Source organism: Anomaloglossus baeobatrachus, chromosome 11 (genome assembly GCF_048569485.1).
Source record: "Anomaloglossus baeobatrachus isolate aAnoBae1 chromosome 11, aAnoBae1.hap1, whole genome shotgun sequence".
In the NCBI taxonomy this organism is placed as follows: Eukaryota; Metazoa; Chordata; class Amphibia; order Anura; family Aromobatidae; genus Anomaloglossus; species Anomaloglossus baeobatrachus.
The window spans coordinates 79,641,868-79,659,796 of NC_134363.1; positions in this window are offsets into that span (position 1 = coordinate 79,641,868).

The window sequence follows — 17,929 nt, forward strand, 5'->3', positions numbered from 1 at the left end:
GAACACAATTGTTACGGGGGGACCGGCAGATTAGGACCAGGAGGTATATATCCTAATCGCCAGTCGGGGCCCACCGTGCTCCAGATGACAAAGGAGCTGCTGGCACCTGAGGGTTAGGCGGAGACTATACAGCTGGATGGCTCTGAGATAACCCAGGAACTCTGGGAACTGGTCACGTGTGTTTGGACACGTCAGACCGGACGACAACCCGATTAGCGTTTTGGTGCACCTAGCGCTACACCAACCACGTGTGCAGGAAACACGTCAGGCCGGGTGGTAACCAGGTAGCGTTGACCGGAAGACCGCCACGAAAGCGCCCTGTCGGCCACGTGTGTAGGACACGTCAGGCCGAGCGGTCCTCCGATCAGCGTTTCTGGCCACCTCTCGCCTGGCCACGTGTGTGTAGGACACGTCAGGCCAGATGGGTACACCAGTAGTGTTGACCGGGAAGCCGAGGAGGATAAGGAACACCCTGTTAACTCCACAGGGGTCCTGGGGTACGCTGTCCGTGCGCGTAGGGGGCACAACCGGACAGGTGGCGCAGCAGGTGCGTTGTCCGTGTGCGTAGGGGGCACAATCGGACAGGTGGCGCAGCAGGTGTGTTGTCCATGTGCGTAGGAGGCACAATCGGACAGGTGGCGCAGCAGGTGCGTTGTCCGTGTGCGTAGGGGGCACAATCGGACAGGAAGCACAGCAGCCGCAGCCCAGTTAACGCCACTGGGCTGCTATAGCAAGACTGGAACAGCAGGAGGGAAGCATGGCGCCTGACCCTGATGTGCCGAGCCACGAATCTTGGCGTGACAGGCACCGTTCGCCTAACCCTACCTACCGCTTCCCAACATAGGCTTATGCTGCAATGAGGCTCTAACATGGAGGTGTGCTCTGACTGAGCAAAAGTGAAGACTGCGCACCTCCATGTTGTCTCCAGCCCCTTTTATAACCTGGGTCCGCCCCAAACCCAGGGTGGAACCACCAAGGTCCAATAGCAGAGTGCCATATCATCAGTGACGTCACATGCGACCTATCCGGAACCGCCACGTCATTGATGACCTCATGGCAGCCACGCCCCAAACACTTCACCAGTCATCGTCTGACGACCAATACTGAGGTGCCAGATCATAGGGGCGGGCCTCTGCGAGCCAGTCCGGAGTTGCCACGTCATCAGGACACCTGACACCCTCTGCCCTATCAGGGCCTGCCACCTCACAGACATGCTCAGTGAAGTCCTTACTGGACCTAGCCTCTGGTGCACTGCCTGAGCATGCCCAGTAGCCTGAGTAACAGGCTCAGAAAGCAGACTATCAGTTTGAGCATGCTCAGTAGGCACATCCCAGAACTTAGACACAGCACGAAGTCCAAGTACCTGTGCAAAGAGGCTGTTAGGGTTAATTGTGGGAGCATGCTCAGTAGCCCGAACTGAGGACTTAGTCTCAGACATAACACAATCAGGCTGAGCATGCTCACTAGGCAAAACACCGGGCTTAAACTCTGGCTGGGGTAAATCGGCGCACGCATGCGCACTAGCCGCCTCTCCACACTTAGACGTGGTGGAAGGAACAGCCAACTGGACGACCCGAGGCACGGCCAAGAACGGCAGTCGGCGCCTGGACGCAACAGGAACCGCAGCAGGCTGCTTGCGGCTATGGCGGCGCCAGTTCGTAACAATAATACATACATAGTGTCTTCTATCCTCAGCTAATATATAATAATGCGTTAAATAAAGATATATATATACATATATTTATATATATATATATATATATATATATATATATATATTTATATCTATAAATATATATATATATATATATATATATATATTTGTAAATTATACATATATGACACCAAGGACCATCTATGAATAATTAGATTATATGTCATTATTTAGTATTACAAAAATATTATTACCCCATAATGATAGAATATGGTAATGACCCAATAACTATGTTGCCCATTCACTGAATATAACACATACCTGAGTCAATCTCACATATCGAGACTATAAGTCTGATATAATCAAATTATTCAACATGAAACATGTAATCAAAAATAAAGACCTATGTTATATTATGCGGAAATGTACTATATAGGAAAAAATCATTAATATACAGCATAAAAATCCGCAATACTGGGAATGAATATGGAGAAATATAATCAGATATAAAGCTCACACCCTAGGAAGAATTACTATTATAACATAAATGGCCTAGAAATTGCAATTTATCTAAAAAGTTATCCTACCGTTAGTAATTCATAAATCCAGGCCCCAATATTGATCGGCTATCTTCTTATGTACCAATTAATTATACTGCAGTATTAGATCCCTACGGATATTAAGACCTTCGGGTCGTCTAGTTTCTAGCAAAAATATCCAATAGCTTTCCCTATTAAGAATCATTCATCTAAAATTACCACCTCTGATTAGCTTATTGACCTTTTCTATGCCGCAAAATGTAAAACCGGCATTGTCTCCCCCGTGTACACTTGAAAAGTGTTTGGACACCATAGAGGTGCCTATTTTGTATGTACCTGTGGCATCTTCTGATGCGTCTTTTGAGGGGACCTATTGTGCAACCCACATATTGAATTTTGCAAATGTTGCAAGTTATTAAATATATCACTCCAGCTGCGTTACAGTTAATGAAATTTTGATTATTGTGGGTGAACCCTTACTTAATGATGTGAAAGTTTTGCATTTTGGGGCATATGAACAACAGGTGCATATGTGGTGATTACACTTGTAAAATCCTGTAAAGACCGCTTTACACGCTGCGACATCGCTCAAGCAATCTCGTTGGGGGGTCACGAAATTTGTGACGCACATCCGGTCGCTTTAGCGATGTCTTTGCGTGTGACACCTATGAACAATTTTGAATAGTCGCAAAAACGGTCAAAATCGCTCATCGGTGACATGCCATCCTATTCTCGAATATCGCTGCTGATCGTTGTACGAAGTAGTTTGTTGCTCCTGCGGCAGCACACATTGCTATGTGTGAGACCGCAGGAACGAGGAACCTCACCTTACCTGTGGCCACCGGCAATGCGGAAGGAAGGAGGTGGGCGGGATGTTAGAGCCGCTCATCTCCGCCCCTCCGCTTCTATTGGGCGGCGGTTTCGGTGAAGCTTCAGTGACGTCGCTGTGACGCTGAACGAACCGCCCCCTTAGAAAAGAGGCGGTTCGCCGGTCACAGCAACGTCTACGCTGCCGTAGCGATAATGTTCGCTACGGCAGCGATCACGACATATCGGCCGTACGATGGGGGCGGGTGCTATCATGCTCGACATCGCTAGCATCGGGTAGCGATGTCACAGCGTGTAAAGCGGCCTTTAGACTCAGCCATGTTTTACTTTTATTATTAGTTGGTTGTAGAAAGCTGGGGATACCAAATTACCTATTGTAAGTGCTCTCCTTGCAATATATTTTATGTCATTATCAGTTAAAAATTCTTCCTGTTAAGGGATCACTATTCAATATCGGGATGTAATTTTTAATAATCCTTACAATGACTTTGTAGTCTTCACTATATTGTGTGATGAAATTAATGTTATTACCTGCCCGATGTGTCTTAATTTTATCTTTCAATAGGTTCTTGTGATCTATTTTTTGGACCGTTTGATATGCATTTTTTATCAGGCCATGGGAATATCCTCTATCCAAAAGTTTGTTACATTTGACTTTCAACTCTTCCTTCAGAATAGTGACATTTGAGCAGTTACGTTTTAACCTGATTAATTCCCCCTTGGGAATATTATTGGTGACATGTTGGGGATGGCAGGAGATGTATCTTAACACCGTGTTTTCGTCTGTATCTTTCCTATAAAATGTAATCACAATGCTTGACGACCCCCTGTCGGCCGTGAGAGTGACATCAAGGAAGTCAATACAATCAATTTTAGGTATATACGTAAATTGTAGATTAAACTCATTGTTTTTCAAATACTCTATAAATGGTTTGACTTCCCCATCGTCACTACCCCAGACTAACAAGAGGTTGTCTATATAGCTGCCGTACCACCAGATTTGTCATTGCCAAGGGTTACTGTCACCAATAAGAAAAATTTCCACCCAAAAGCCCATAGCCAAGTTAGCAAAAGAGGGAGAATTTTTTCCTCCCATGCTAACTCCTCTTTTCTGGATGTAATAGATCCCATTAAATAAAAAAGTTCTTTCTCGAAAGATATTTTGCAACATCAACCATAAAACCCTGTAATTCCTGACTGTAGTCACTATATCTTGACAAAAAAATGTTTCAGGGATGCCATAGCTAATTCATAAGAAATTGATACAGAGCTGTCACATCTGCAGTAATCCAAGAAAAATGATTCTTCCATTTAAAATCCTCAAAAACACTAAGTATACTCTTGGTATCTTTGATGTATCCAGGTAAAGATTTTACTAAAGGTTGCAACATGTGATCCAACCAAGCACCAGGTTTTTCAGACAGAGATCCAATTGCAGACACTATAGGTCTGAATTTAGGAGGAAACCCTCCTTTATGTATTTTAGCTTCTGTGTTGCACATTCCATATTAGGGTATCTCATCTGTACTTTCAGCTAATTGAGCTGCTTCACAAATTATACTGCATCAGCAAAGGTTTTTCCAAAGATTTCAAAGCAGACTGGGGTTTCAAGGTGTGCTTTTCAAGCTCTTTTGAAGAAGCACAAATAAATGACCAATGTTGAGCCCCATAAACACAGTGGTTGAAAAAGGGAACATAGTGTGGCAGATAAAAGACAAATCATGATTATTTCTGTTTAATATCCAAAACCATCCAGCAGTATCATCAGGTCAGAACAGCCAGCAATCAGTGTATCACTGCGTCATTCTTCTACTGTTTGGAGAAGTCTGTTCATGAGTGATTGTCATGGGGAGTGTCTAGTCTGGCGAACAACTGGCTGGCTTCCCCACTTTATTCCTTTTGAATGACTGGTCTACATGTGCACATATAAGGCTGCTTTCACACTACGTTTTTTTAACATGCGTCATAAACGTTTTTTTAACGCAAAAACGGATCCAGTGCAATTGCGTTTTCATTTCAATGCATTTGCAATGGACTCGCATCAACATGCGTTCACATGCGTTTGCGTGCGTTATAGTAAGGATCCAGTGACTTGCAGTTTTTTAACTTTTTTCAAAAACGCTACTTGTAGCGTTTTTGAGCTGTGTCCAAATACTGCAATTCGCTGGATCCTGACTAAACAGCACGCAAACGCATGTGAACGCTGGCATGCTGATAGACTGGATCCTGCTTGCTCTACTGAGCATGCCCAGAAACCAGCCTCGCGTGATCAGTCTCTCTCCCCCTCCCTCACTCTCCTCTCTCCCCCGCCTGAGAGCGGAGGACGCTCGTAACCAAGGTAAACATCGGGCTTAGTTACCCGATGTTTATCTTGGTTACGTGTGCAGGGAACAGGCAGCCCTGCTCCTAGCAGCTGCAGACGCTCGTAACCAATGTAAATATCGGGTATCCAAGCAAGTTACCTGATGTTTACCTTGGTTACGAGCTGTCAGATGTCGGCTCCCAGGCTTTCACGTTTAGTTCCCCTCACTCCCGATCACATGACTCCAATGCCCGCCCATAAACTTAAAGTGACAGGATCCTGCAAAATAACACTTGCGTTTGCATGCGTTTTTCTTTGCAAAAACAGGATCCGCTTTTGCAGCAAAAAAACGTTCATGACGCATGCTAAAAAAAGTAGTGTGAAAGCAGCCTAAGAGAGACCAATCAATCAGCTAGGGCTGTATGGGGATAAGTCATCTGAGGGCCGCAACAGACTAGTCACGTGAACTATAAATACTATGTTTGAAAAATAATGTTATTGTGCTGCCATATTCTTATGCTTATGTGCTTATGTTTTGCATAACAAGATAGTTTGCTGTGTTTCCCAGCAGAGTTGCAAGAGAAATGAGAAAATAACAGAACACAAGGAGTGCCAGACAGAGCTGTAAAAGGACATCATCTGAGCAGCAAGACTGTTTTATTTGTTCCTTTGTATGAGGATAAACAGGAAGAGCACTGCCGGAACCTTGCAAAATGACCTACAATGAGCTACTGGTGTGCATGTTTCTGACCAAACTATCAGAAATAGAGTAAATGGTTATTTTCAGGTTGTTTCTTGAGCAAAACACAGATTTACAGTCCCTGTTCCTTATAAATTGATGGGTGATGGACATTTTTCATTGAGAGATAATTACACTGAGCTTATGACACATTCTGTCTGTCAGTGCTGCCTTATAGAAATTAGTGGACTGGAGATAGCTGACTGATATTCTCCTCTACCTGGAATCTAGCTTCTGTGCATACTCAGACAGGCTATGTTGGTTAATATCCTTGACAACAAGTTGTAAACAAAATAAGATAAAAGTTTTCACTTCTTGACAATGAAAGAACTAATCAATTACAAAGCTACTTATTTTAATTTTGTCTAATTAAGTCTACCTATTTCATCACATGAAATTACCCCTTTTAACAAAGTGACATGAGGCCCTGATATCCTGTAGTCCTGTAGTCCTGATGTGCTCAAAGCCCTGCACCAATGTCATTTGCCAAAGAAGTCTATGATTGTCAGGTCTTCTATTCAAAGATAAGTCTTCAAAGCAAGAGAGGAGAAGGGGTTAACGCCACGCAGTCACCAAAAAAGATGTAAAATTATTGATTAACTAATAATTTTTTTTTCCATAGGTCTACACATTTCGAGGTATGGGACCTCTTCCTCAGGACCAAAAAATCAACAAAAGATCTAATGTAGAGGTCCCATACCTCGAAATGCGTAGACCTATGGAATAAAATAATTATTAATCAACAATTTTACATCTTTTTTGGTGACTGCAAGGCATTAACCCCTTCTCCTCTTCTGCTTTGAAGACTCGTCTATGTGGCGCTGCGGCAGCCGCCATTATCTGTATGCTATCTCAGGTGGTTGTGACCCTCACAACCACATAAGGTGAGTGTATATCGCTACACATTGCCCATTTATATATCTCTAGCTGCGCTTTTTTTCCCCTAGTCTGTATTCAAAATAAGTGCGAGTTCACACTGAGTATATGTCACAAACATAAAAGAATCTGGAAACATGATGGTGAACATTCTGCTGTCTGCAACATCGTTCAGCAGGAGAATTCAAATTCTTCGATAGTGGTTCAAACCTCTGTACGATAGCTTATGTTATCCTTACTGTTTTTATTTACTGATTAGTGATGAATGAGCCAGCTCTGCACTAGATCGAGCACCAGGGTGCTCAAGAAGCTCGGTATTTGTTTGAATATATTTGTGTTTGAGCGCCATACTCAGGTCCCCACCACACATGTTTTGCGACTTTTTTTCAGTCATTAAACATGCGAGGATTGCCTGCCCATCACAATAATGTAGTAGCCATGTTGAATACTGTCATTACTGAGATTATCAGGCCGTATTGTATAATTGGGTCTATATAAGAACTGGTGATGCCATGCTCGGCTCACTGTACATGGAATTAGTGTAGGGAATGCTTCTCTGGAGAAGGGATAGTGTATTAGAATGATTCTAAGCTTACAGTCATTGCTGTTGCAACAAAAAAAGAATATTATACTCTGTAATAAAATTGCACTTAGCTGCATTTAGTGTAGGGCTAGCTGCAGGAGAAGGGATAGTGTACTAGAGGCATGTAGGCAGAGATTCTAACCTTACAGACCTTGATGCTGCTACTTAAAAAATGTATTCTGTTCTATAAGAATACTGCTTTTTTTCTGCATTTAGTGTAAGGAAATCTTCTGGAGAAGAGATGGTGTATTGGGGACATGTAGGCAGGGATACTAGCCTTATAACCTTGCTGCTGCTAAGTTAAACCAAAAGTCTTTTCAAGGCTAATTATAACAGTTAAAGTAAAGAAGGAGTTAATGTATTCAATCCTGATAAAAATTTCTTAGGCCATGTGCGCACGTAGCGTACTGTCACTGCAGAAATTTCTGCAGCGATTTGAACAGCACACATGCGCTTCAAATCACTGCAGAAATAGTCTGTAGTGAAAAAAAAAAGCCGATTTCATGCGCTCTGACTGCAGCCCCTCCCATAGACAGGGCGGGACCTGCAGGCAAAGCGCACAAAAGAAGGGACATGTCACTTCTTAGAACGCGCGCTTCGGTCAGCAGCCGAAGCGCTGTGCTCTAATACGCCACGTGCGCACGGCTCCTGCATAATCTTCACAGATTATGCTGGGGACGCAGGACGCATGCAGTTATGCTGCGGTGCAGATCGAAGCGTAACTGCATGTAAATACGCAACGTGCGCACATAGCCTTAGGGTATGAAATTTCACTTTTTGAAGAGAGTTGTTCAGGAGATGTGGCTTACCTGGGTAGGTGCTGGGAGTGACTTTATTTATTATGCAGTTATATAGTCTACTATTTACTACCCTGTGAAGAAAGCTTAAATTTATGAATAGTACACCTTTACTTCTGAGGACTATAAAATAAATTCCTCTCATTATAATCATTTTGAGAGCTTTGGAAATCGCATGCCTGTGTTTCTTTTGTTCTTATTGGCAACGTAGAATAAATCCTAGAAACTTTTAATTAGAGTAGGAATTACTTCCACAGTTTGGAGGCTCATCTTTGGGATATCCAGACAACCTGAAAAAAAGTCTTTTGTTTTACATGTGTAAGCCGTGTACCGGGGTGGGTTCGTTAGGATACATCAAAGTCACGAGTAGGAAATAAACAGCTTCAAAACTAGATCAACCAGTAAAAGTATCTTACTACAATTTGGGTATGAATGTAATCAAAACAGGGGAAAACACTCAGGGAAAATCCATAGACACTGAGCAAAGAGGCTGAGACCCTTGTGCTTTACAGCGTGGTGCAAAACAATATGTTTCAACTACAATTTTTTCACTTCACTATGCATTACCTACAGACATGCCTCGATAATCCAAACACCAACTACCTATTAATAACCTTGAACCTGAAAGAATTGAATGGGTGTTATACGAGTCGCCTGTGATACAGCAGAACAGTTTACAAACTTACCATAAATTCACTCTAAATTTCAACTAAATATTCCCCAGCCCCAATGTAACTACAGTGATCTTTGATGGCGGGTCCTGCCTTATATTCTCCTGGAATGACCAAACAAATTACATTATGCAATGGCTGCTTAGCCGGAAAGGGAGTGTAACAACTTGAACAAATCGCATGTACGTATATTGTTGTTCACAAGTTCTCTCCTGGATGAGCTCAAATATCGCCGAAAGTGAAGTCATTGTGACCAACACAGAATCCTCAATGGTGAAGAGATAGGTGATATAGTAGTGGAAACGGTGGTCCCAAGCGGTGATCGTGACAGTAAATGAAGCCTGACAAAGTAACTATGTGTCACAGTGGGGCTGTCTATTTAATAAAGATGTTAGTAATTCAAATAGACAGTCAGGGTCCACTGTGCGGAGATAGTATTACAGCTGCTGGGTAAAAGGCAGATACCAAAGAGTTCTAGCACAGAGGACAACATAAGATACTAATATGGTGTTATCTGTCACACCAGTAGTATCCACTAGATTAACTTGCCACTGTTACTTCACAGTGGCGAAGTTCTGGAGTAAGGATGTCACTGTTAACTCACAGAAACAACACAAAATTAGAATATGCAAATTAGGAGGTTATCATTTATATCACGGCGACTATTGAAAATATAATTTGCAAATGAAAAAACGTCTGTTACCTCACAGAGGCTAATATAAATATACACAGTATAATATTGTAGTGCCCCTGAACCCCACAGGGCACTACTAGGTACAGCATCCTGACAAAGATGCAGGGCCTACCCCCAGGGACCTGGAAGACCAGTACCGGTACCACCAAAACACATAACATCCCCAGTTCCGACTCCCAACTAGAGATCTCTGACTAGTCTGGGACCCAATGGATGGCAACCCAGAGGTGGAGTCAGTCCAGTCCACTAGATGGCAACTTGAGGGGAGGGGACAGACAGAACGACAGTGGAGTCCGGTAGTGACAGTTGAAGGGGACGGACGTACCTCTAGACAAAGTTGTGTAGCAGTGACCTAGGTGGCATAAGAGAGTGGTTGGCAGGGAGGGTACAGCCAGGTATCCCTGGAATCAGAGTACCGACGGGGCACAGGGCCCTAGGTCAGGCGACAGCTTCAGGTAACCTGACAAATACCTGCACAGTGAGGGGACCTTCACAGACCTCACTGACCCAAGAATCCGGGGGCACCAGCAGTAAAGATTGAGCCAGGGACCGGCACAGAACACCGACCTTACAGGGTCCGCACTGCCCAATGTACGGACGAAAGACTGCCAACAGACAGTAAGGGACCCACAAACGCTCCAAGCTACGGGGTCCCACCAACCAGTGAGTAGTTCCGGGGAAAGAGACTACCATGTCACCACACTGGCACTGGGACAGAAGGGACCAGGGGTCTGAACCAGCCGTCCTCAGTGCCACAGCCCAACATCACTGTGAGTAAAAACTAGAGTTGCATTGCATCCCCATTGTGTGGTCTCCCTTCTTTCTGCACCGGATCCCACCATTCACTCCCTGGGGCCCGGCCCTACTTGCGGAGGGCCTACCATCCAGGCTGCCATCACCATCAGCCCCAGTGGTAACAGACTGTGCAGCGCCAGTTCCATCACCATAACCACAACCCGCAAGTGGCATCACGGTATAAACTTTTTCATCTCCCCTGTACATAATTCCTCTTTAGAAAGCAACCCCCAGGGTTACGGAACCGGGCATTGGCCGTTACACAACCGTGACACAGCATCCCCGTACATATACGGCCCGGGACAGAGTACCCCATAGCTCTGGGGCGATTGTTCTATCCGCGCAACACAGTGTATAATAAGTAGAATCTCAGCACTAACCGCACTGAGATTAATATAATGGAAGCAGAGGCCTAAGCTAACCACACGGCTTGCTACCAAACGCTATCAGGAAACAATGCTAACTGTACTGTCCTGCATACAGACTCAGAGTTAACCACATAGAGCAGTGTATCATGCTGCACTAACCATACTGCAGTGTGTCACTGGTTTAGCAGCTCTGAGGGAGAGCGTGTCCCTGCCCAACCGGCTGACTCTAACCCTACTCAGCCCTAAATACAATCCACTGTGATATGAGACAGTAGCAGAGTTACCTAGAGAGCGGCACCTAAACCTAACACTACTCAGCAAGAGCACATGCACCAGCGGCTACTGTATGCATGGACATGGATGACTGAGCAACCATGCACTCGCTCCAGGAATTTTTATAACTTAGCCACTGCCCACAGATGGCGGCACCCATAGCCAGCCCGAACCTTGGCCAATAGCGCTACAGAGCATCATCGGGGATGTCACCCGCTACCAATAGTGTGATAGCGTGTCAGCAGTGATATCACCTCAGCCAATAGGAGAGCAGCGCATCAGTAGTGATATCACCCACAACCAATCAGCTGCTGCCACGTGGTGAGCATGCTCATTACGGCCTTTCCCGGATTTAGTCTAGAAACAGCATTGTTTTCCTGCACATGCCCACTAGCAGCTTTTCAGGACCTAGTCCTAGAACTGTTAAATGTTCTACCCACAGAATGTGCTGCTGCAAGATGACTAGAACTCCGCCAAGGAGGATCGGGAGTGGGAGGAATGGAAGGTGGTGCCGGAGACACGGCAGCACCTCGGCGTGTAACACTATGCCTACCTAAAATAACTACAGGCACTGCATCAGTGTCAAATATTTTGGCGCCAAATTGTTGTGAAGTGCATGCACGGTTTACCACTGCGATGGCGCAGTGGGTTTAAGTTATCTTACCGACCCGAGTCTGCTCTGGACAATATAACTGAAGTACGTAGATGGCTGAGAGGCTTCTCCAACAGATGAGCAATACTGCTGGTAACTGTGTCCTCGGCAATGTCCTATCAGCAATTTTCTCCCATCTGGAGCAAATTTGGATATGTACAGGGTCAGCTCCACTCTGTTATAGCTCTGGTCAAGATGATAAATTTCTATGCGCAGATATTATTGACCTTCTATCCTGCACAAACTCTGTCTCTGTCTTCAGTTACTGCCAACTGTCAACTGCTCCCCGAGATGGCCGCCACTTTACTTCCTATGATGTACCTTTTTTATCACCTTGTAGCTCTGACCCCAGCTAAAGCTATCTATTGCAGTCTTTCATCTGTGTGGAGTAACAACAGCCTCTTGTGGCTAAATAACCTTTTAGTCCCTTAAAAAGTATTATCACGTCATTACAGACAGCAACAGGTGGTAAACTTACAAACAATAAATACAATGTTCACATTTATGCGACACAAATATATACAGTGGAACCTTGCTTAACGACAACAATCCGTTCTGGCACTGTGCTTGTTAATCAAGGTACTCGTTCAGCAGAGCAAGGTTTCCCATAGGAAATCATTGCAATGCTGACGATCCGTTCCACAACTTCTAAAATGTCCCATCCTGGTCCCCTATTCTGTTATTCCACACATGCACAAACAGGCACAACCACACAGAAACACACACAAACTCACACAAACTCACACAAACACACATGCACGCATGCACACACACATATTATATGCTCACCTTATCTTCCGTTCCATCGCCGGTCTGCTGGGACTTGCTGTTCTCTAGTACGGGGCCGGGCTGTGTATCGCGTTACCATAACGACGAGGCAGGAACTTTCCGGCCAGAGCGCTGACGTCAAAGGCAGAGCCGCTTGCCTCTGATTGGCCATCGCTCTGCCTTTCATTAGCGGTGACAGGAAGTTCCTCCCTCGTTGCTATGGATGCAGATACACAGCGTGGACTGGAGCGCAGCGGCGAACTACAGCACCCGGCGATGAAACGAAAGGTAAACATATTATGTTATATTATATGCTCACCTTACCTTCCGTTCCATCGCAAGCCTCCTGGGTCTTGTAGTTCGCCGCGAGGACGTCGCGATGTACCCGGGAACAACAAGAACCATGAGACCGGCGGTGGAACGGAAGGTAAGGTGAGCATAATACTGTATGTGTGTGCATGCGTGTGTGTTTGTGTGTGTTTGTGCGTACATGTGTGTGTTTGTGTGGACTGCAAGTGCGGGTCAGAGTGTAGTGGATGGACGAAACCGGAAGTGTGCGCGGTGAGGATTTCGCTCGTACAGCAAAGCTTTCTCATAAAGCGGGTTACAAATTTACAGAAAGCTTTGCTTGTTAAGAGAAATTCTCGTTAAGTGGGTTACTCGTTAAGCGAGGTACCACTGTACATCTGAGCCATGCTTGTGAGGTGGTACAATGGCTTGTTATACACATCTTTAACCAAGTACATATTTGTGGCCATGAACAATGAGGGCTGTTTCACAATCTCACACATGTACTCTACTTCTCCAGGATATCTTTTCTCATTCAAATTTTGGAGTTTAGTACAAATATTGAAGCTAAAACGTTCTGCGATCCCAATCATGCATGCAAATACTGTATGTGTGTGTTTAATTGTCTATAGGAATGTTTAGGTGTATAGGCATTGTTTTGTCTTGTCTCATTGTGAGTGTTCTGTTATTGTAATGAATTTCTCGACCAAACAAGATAAGTGATATATATATTTGCAGACAACATAAATACTAAAAACCCGTATAGAAGATATTTATTAATTTAATTAAATAAAAAATATATATAAATCCACCCCAAACACAATCATCATACCTGTATACGGCAAGGACTTGGTCATCAGTTCCCGGTCAGTGCTAATAATGGGGCAGCGAAGGTTTAATGGTCATCAGTATCTGAATGTGTGACGCACTGGCCTATCACGTCGTCACAGGGTACTGTGCAATCTGCCCTTCTGCACAGTATCTACCCTCCTTGGTTACGGGTCCTGGTCCTTTGGTGTTGCTAACAGCTTAGCCAATCAAAATCCTAGTAACACTTTACACTGTACCCACCAGACAAACCATTGGGGGGCCTGAAGGGAATAGGGCCGCCCAGATGGGGGGGTTGGTTGGAAAAAGTGAGAAAGTGACAGGAGAAGTAAAAGAATAGTGGAAGAGGAGAGAAGTGAAGTGACTCACGAGAGAAGAGGTCACAGGTGGAGCTGGGCTCCTGAATACTAGGTGGCAGACGTTGGTCTGGGCCTGGTAGGAGCTGGAACCCCAGTCACAGGGGATTGTGTCAAGGGGCACGGACTGCCGAGAAGGGAAGCCGGCGGCCTTGAGCCATCTCCGGGCAGGGGTTAGGGCACGACGGGGTACGTGACCCTAGGCCGGGAAGTAGCTTCACACGTCCCGGTAATTTACCCAACGGGGGTGAAGACTTCAAGTGTTATCTCCAACTCGCTCCAAAATTGGGGTACTAGCGCACCGATGGGATAGGACTTTCCCAATACAGTCCAAAGAAATCTTACGCATGAACCCTGAGAGCAAGCTCACTCCGTTAGCCATACGGGTGAGCGTGACCCGAAGAGTTTTAAGCTTTAGGGTCCAACAAGAGGAAAAGAGGTGCCAAGGAAAGGGCCACAGACTAACAGCAACACCAAGGGCATGGACCCAAGCGTTCTACCTACAAGCTGCAGTGGTGCTCAGAATTCTGGTTTACAAGCTGTCGGTGTTGTTATTTCTGGACTGAGTGAGTACACTGAAAGGCCCCTCTTCCTATTCCCAACGGCAACGCCAAACACCAATTACACCACCGGGCCCCGGGACAAAAACCCCGTACCCACGGAGGGTTTAACACATCCTGCTGCTACAACATCGCCACCTGGGCTCCCCCCTCTCACCAACAGCAGGGGTGGTACTTTACATTGCTACACACCGTGGGTGGCGTCACAAACTCCTAACTCCCCTGTATATACCCCCCTCCTTTTAATTCGAGTGTCCGCGCGAACCCCTGGGTCCGCATTCCCCTCGAGCCACTGCGGCTCCGGATCCGATCGGCTCGGCCGCTGGCACGGGGGCGGTAGAAATGCGCCATAAACCTGAAATGGGGGAATACCACAATATAGCGCTGAGCATCCTACCATGGAGGATAGCTTTACTAGCACACCCATGGATACGGTATTGTGGATCAATTTATCCAAATTAGCCTCCAGATGAACCCTTATATTTAAAGGGGGAAACTTGTTGAGGCAGAAGAATTTATGAGATCTATGGGATGATAAATAAAGTTGCAGTAGGTGTCCTGGATTTAAGGTGAGGTATTCAAGCCTCATATACACCTATGCGCACCAATGGACTATTCAATTTATATCACCTGTCAATGTGGATCTCTAGGAATGCACAAAAATGGAGTCATCTTTTTGGATTTTTAACTGAGAATTGAAGGGTATCACTTTGTCCCTGACCCTGAGTATGGTGATCTGAGTCCTATATACACTTGTTTTCAATATGTATTCAAATTATGTATGAACATTAGCATTGCATGTTATCTGATGTTTGTACATAGAGGGGATTTGATGGAAATGTTCACATACTGTATACATATGTTGTACTATTTTTTTGGAATATACTGCTAGATAATATTTGCGATATGTTGGTGAGGTTGCTGTAGTAGACCCTTAACTTTATAACAGGGCTTAATAGGACATATATAGAGACAGCCACCATGGAGCGGGGTACCACTAAGATTCGGATTTTCCACCGCTGTGAGATAGAAATATACAGGTCAATTGTAGGGATAACTAGACTCAAACATTGCACTAACCCTATATTTATTCTTGTGTTTTCAAATTGTGTTATTCACTATTGGAATTTGTGTTTGAGTGGATTTATATATTTTTTTTATCTAATTAAATTAATAAATATCTTCTATACAGGTTTTTAGTATTCATGTTGTTAGAACTGGGAAACAATATAATCTTAATTATATGAATATATATATTTGCAGCTGTAGAAAATTTTTGAACCAGTATCTCATAGTTGTGTAAACAGAAATAAATGGTGGATTTGACAAGTCAAAGTAGCTAGCTAGTTTTTGTTTTTTTCTTTCTTTGATGAAGTCTGAAATGTCTTTCTTCCATAGAGAAAAGTGATCTCTGGATTGAATCACTCGATCACCCCAACCACCCCCTCCTTCTTCCTGTTATTTACGCTTTGCTTCTACTTATGAGCTAAAAAAGGAATGCATGTTTTTAGATAAAAAAATTGTTTAAAAGAACTGAGAGTCCTCAGTGGTTGATACCTTTTAATGGCTAACTGAAAAGATGGTATTTCTGTGCTTTCTGGTAGTGTCTTCATTTGTGTTTCAAATTCCCTCTGGATTTTACTCTTGATGCTGTAGAAGACATGCAAAAGGTGGTTCCTTAGTCTCTCAGAAGTCCTGTGACAAAGGTTTTGTGCATAATGGGTATTGTAGGTATGTAGAATTGGGTTTGTAATCCAGAGTCTTTTGGGGATCAGATTCTCCTTTTTGCATCTGGATAAGAAAAATATGTCGCTGTCCAGTTGTGCGCGTTTCTTCAGAAGTGTCTTTAGTTCCAAAAAGATGCGGTACATTCTGGTATCCTCCATTTTGATACAAGTAAGGCCCGTTTCACACGTCAGTAAAAAACAGTGACGTTTTTCACTGGCGTGTAAAACACGCACATGTCCCTGCGTGTGCCGTGATTCACGGCACACGTGGGTTGTCTAAGTGCAATCCGGGCTACGTTCTCCGTGGCCCGTGATTGCACTTAGAAATCAACTCACCTGTGCCCGCTCCCGCTGTCCATGGTGCTGATCGCTCCCGCGGTGCAGCATCCGGCCGGCGGTGACCCCTGCAGCAGCTGTTTCCGGGTCGGCTGTGTCGTGCATCATTAATATGCGCGACAGTAATCAGCCGGCTTAGAAGCAGCAGGCTGCACGGGCTGCAGAGAGCGCGGCTGAAGCCGGGTGAGTAAAAATGTTTATTATTTTAAATGCACGTTTTTTTCTGGCACGTGTTTCACGGACCACACCACTGCGTGGTCCGTGGGACATCAGTGATGCCAGAAAAAAATGGACATGTCTCCGTGCGGCAATCACGCACACGCGGGTACGCCGCACGGAGACACGTGCAGTGAAAAATCACTGACGTGTGAGCAGACCCATTCATTATAATGAGTCTGCGTATGTCAGTGATTCTGGTACGTTTAAAAAAAAGCACAAACGTACCAGAATCACTGACGTGTGAAAGGGGCCTAAAATATAACTGAAAGTTAGCCATTAAAAGGTATCAACCACTGAGGACTCTCAGTTCTTTTAAACAATTTTTTTATCTCTACTGGCTAACACGGTACAAAGATATATTTTACTTGTTTTTAGATAAAGAGATCAGACAGAGTGTACAACGTACTCACACAAAGATAGAGATTTAGGTGAATATTACAGTATAGCATTAGATGAGTGTCACTGAGAATTATATTATTTTTGAATGTGGGTCACAAAATTGTGTTATAATAGCTTGGGATTAATTTCAGAGGAGGTGTCTGGATACTGTAGAGCTGCGTATTGCGGAATTTTTCAGGGTACTGGAAACTAGCGGACAGGGCACTACTCATAGAAACTTTGAATATTAGAGAGATATCAAAAACAGCTATAGATATAGTGGGTGATTAAATAGGCAAAATTGCTTTGGACCCTGTACGCATGCTGCGGTTTTTACCGCGTTTTTCTGCGTTTTTGCTACATGTTTTGCTGCAGAAAATGTTCATAGCCTTGCTGCAGTCCTTCTCCAGCATTTTCCTGCGTTATTCTTGCAGTATTTTGTGTTTTTCGGGACATAGTGTTCATCACTACCCTGCGTTTTGCACACTGATACACAGACACATACATATATAATGCACAGACACATAGAAATCAGCAACGTACATTCGGAGGACTGGTATCTGTCAGGGCCAGGTGGACGGGCAGACCCAGGAGGTGGATCCACTGGGCCGAACACCTCACTGAAGGCAAGGGGTCCGGTAGCCGGAGCACTAAAGGTAGCAGGACAGTCCGTTCCAAGGAGTGGAGTGTAGAAGTCC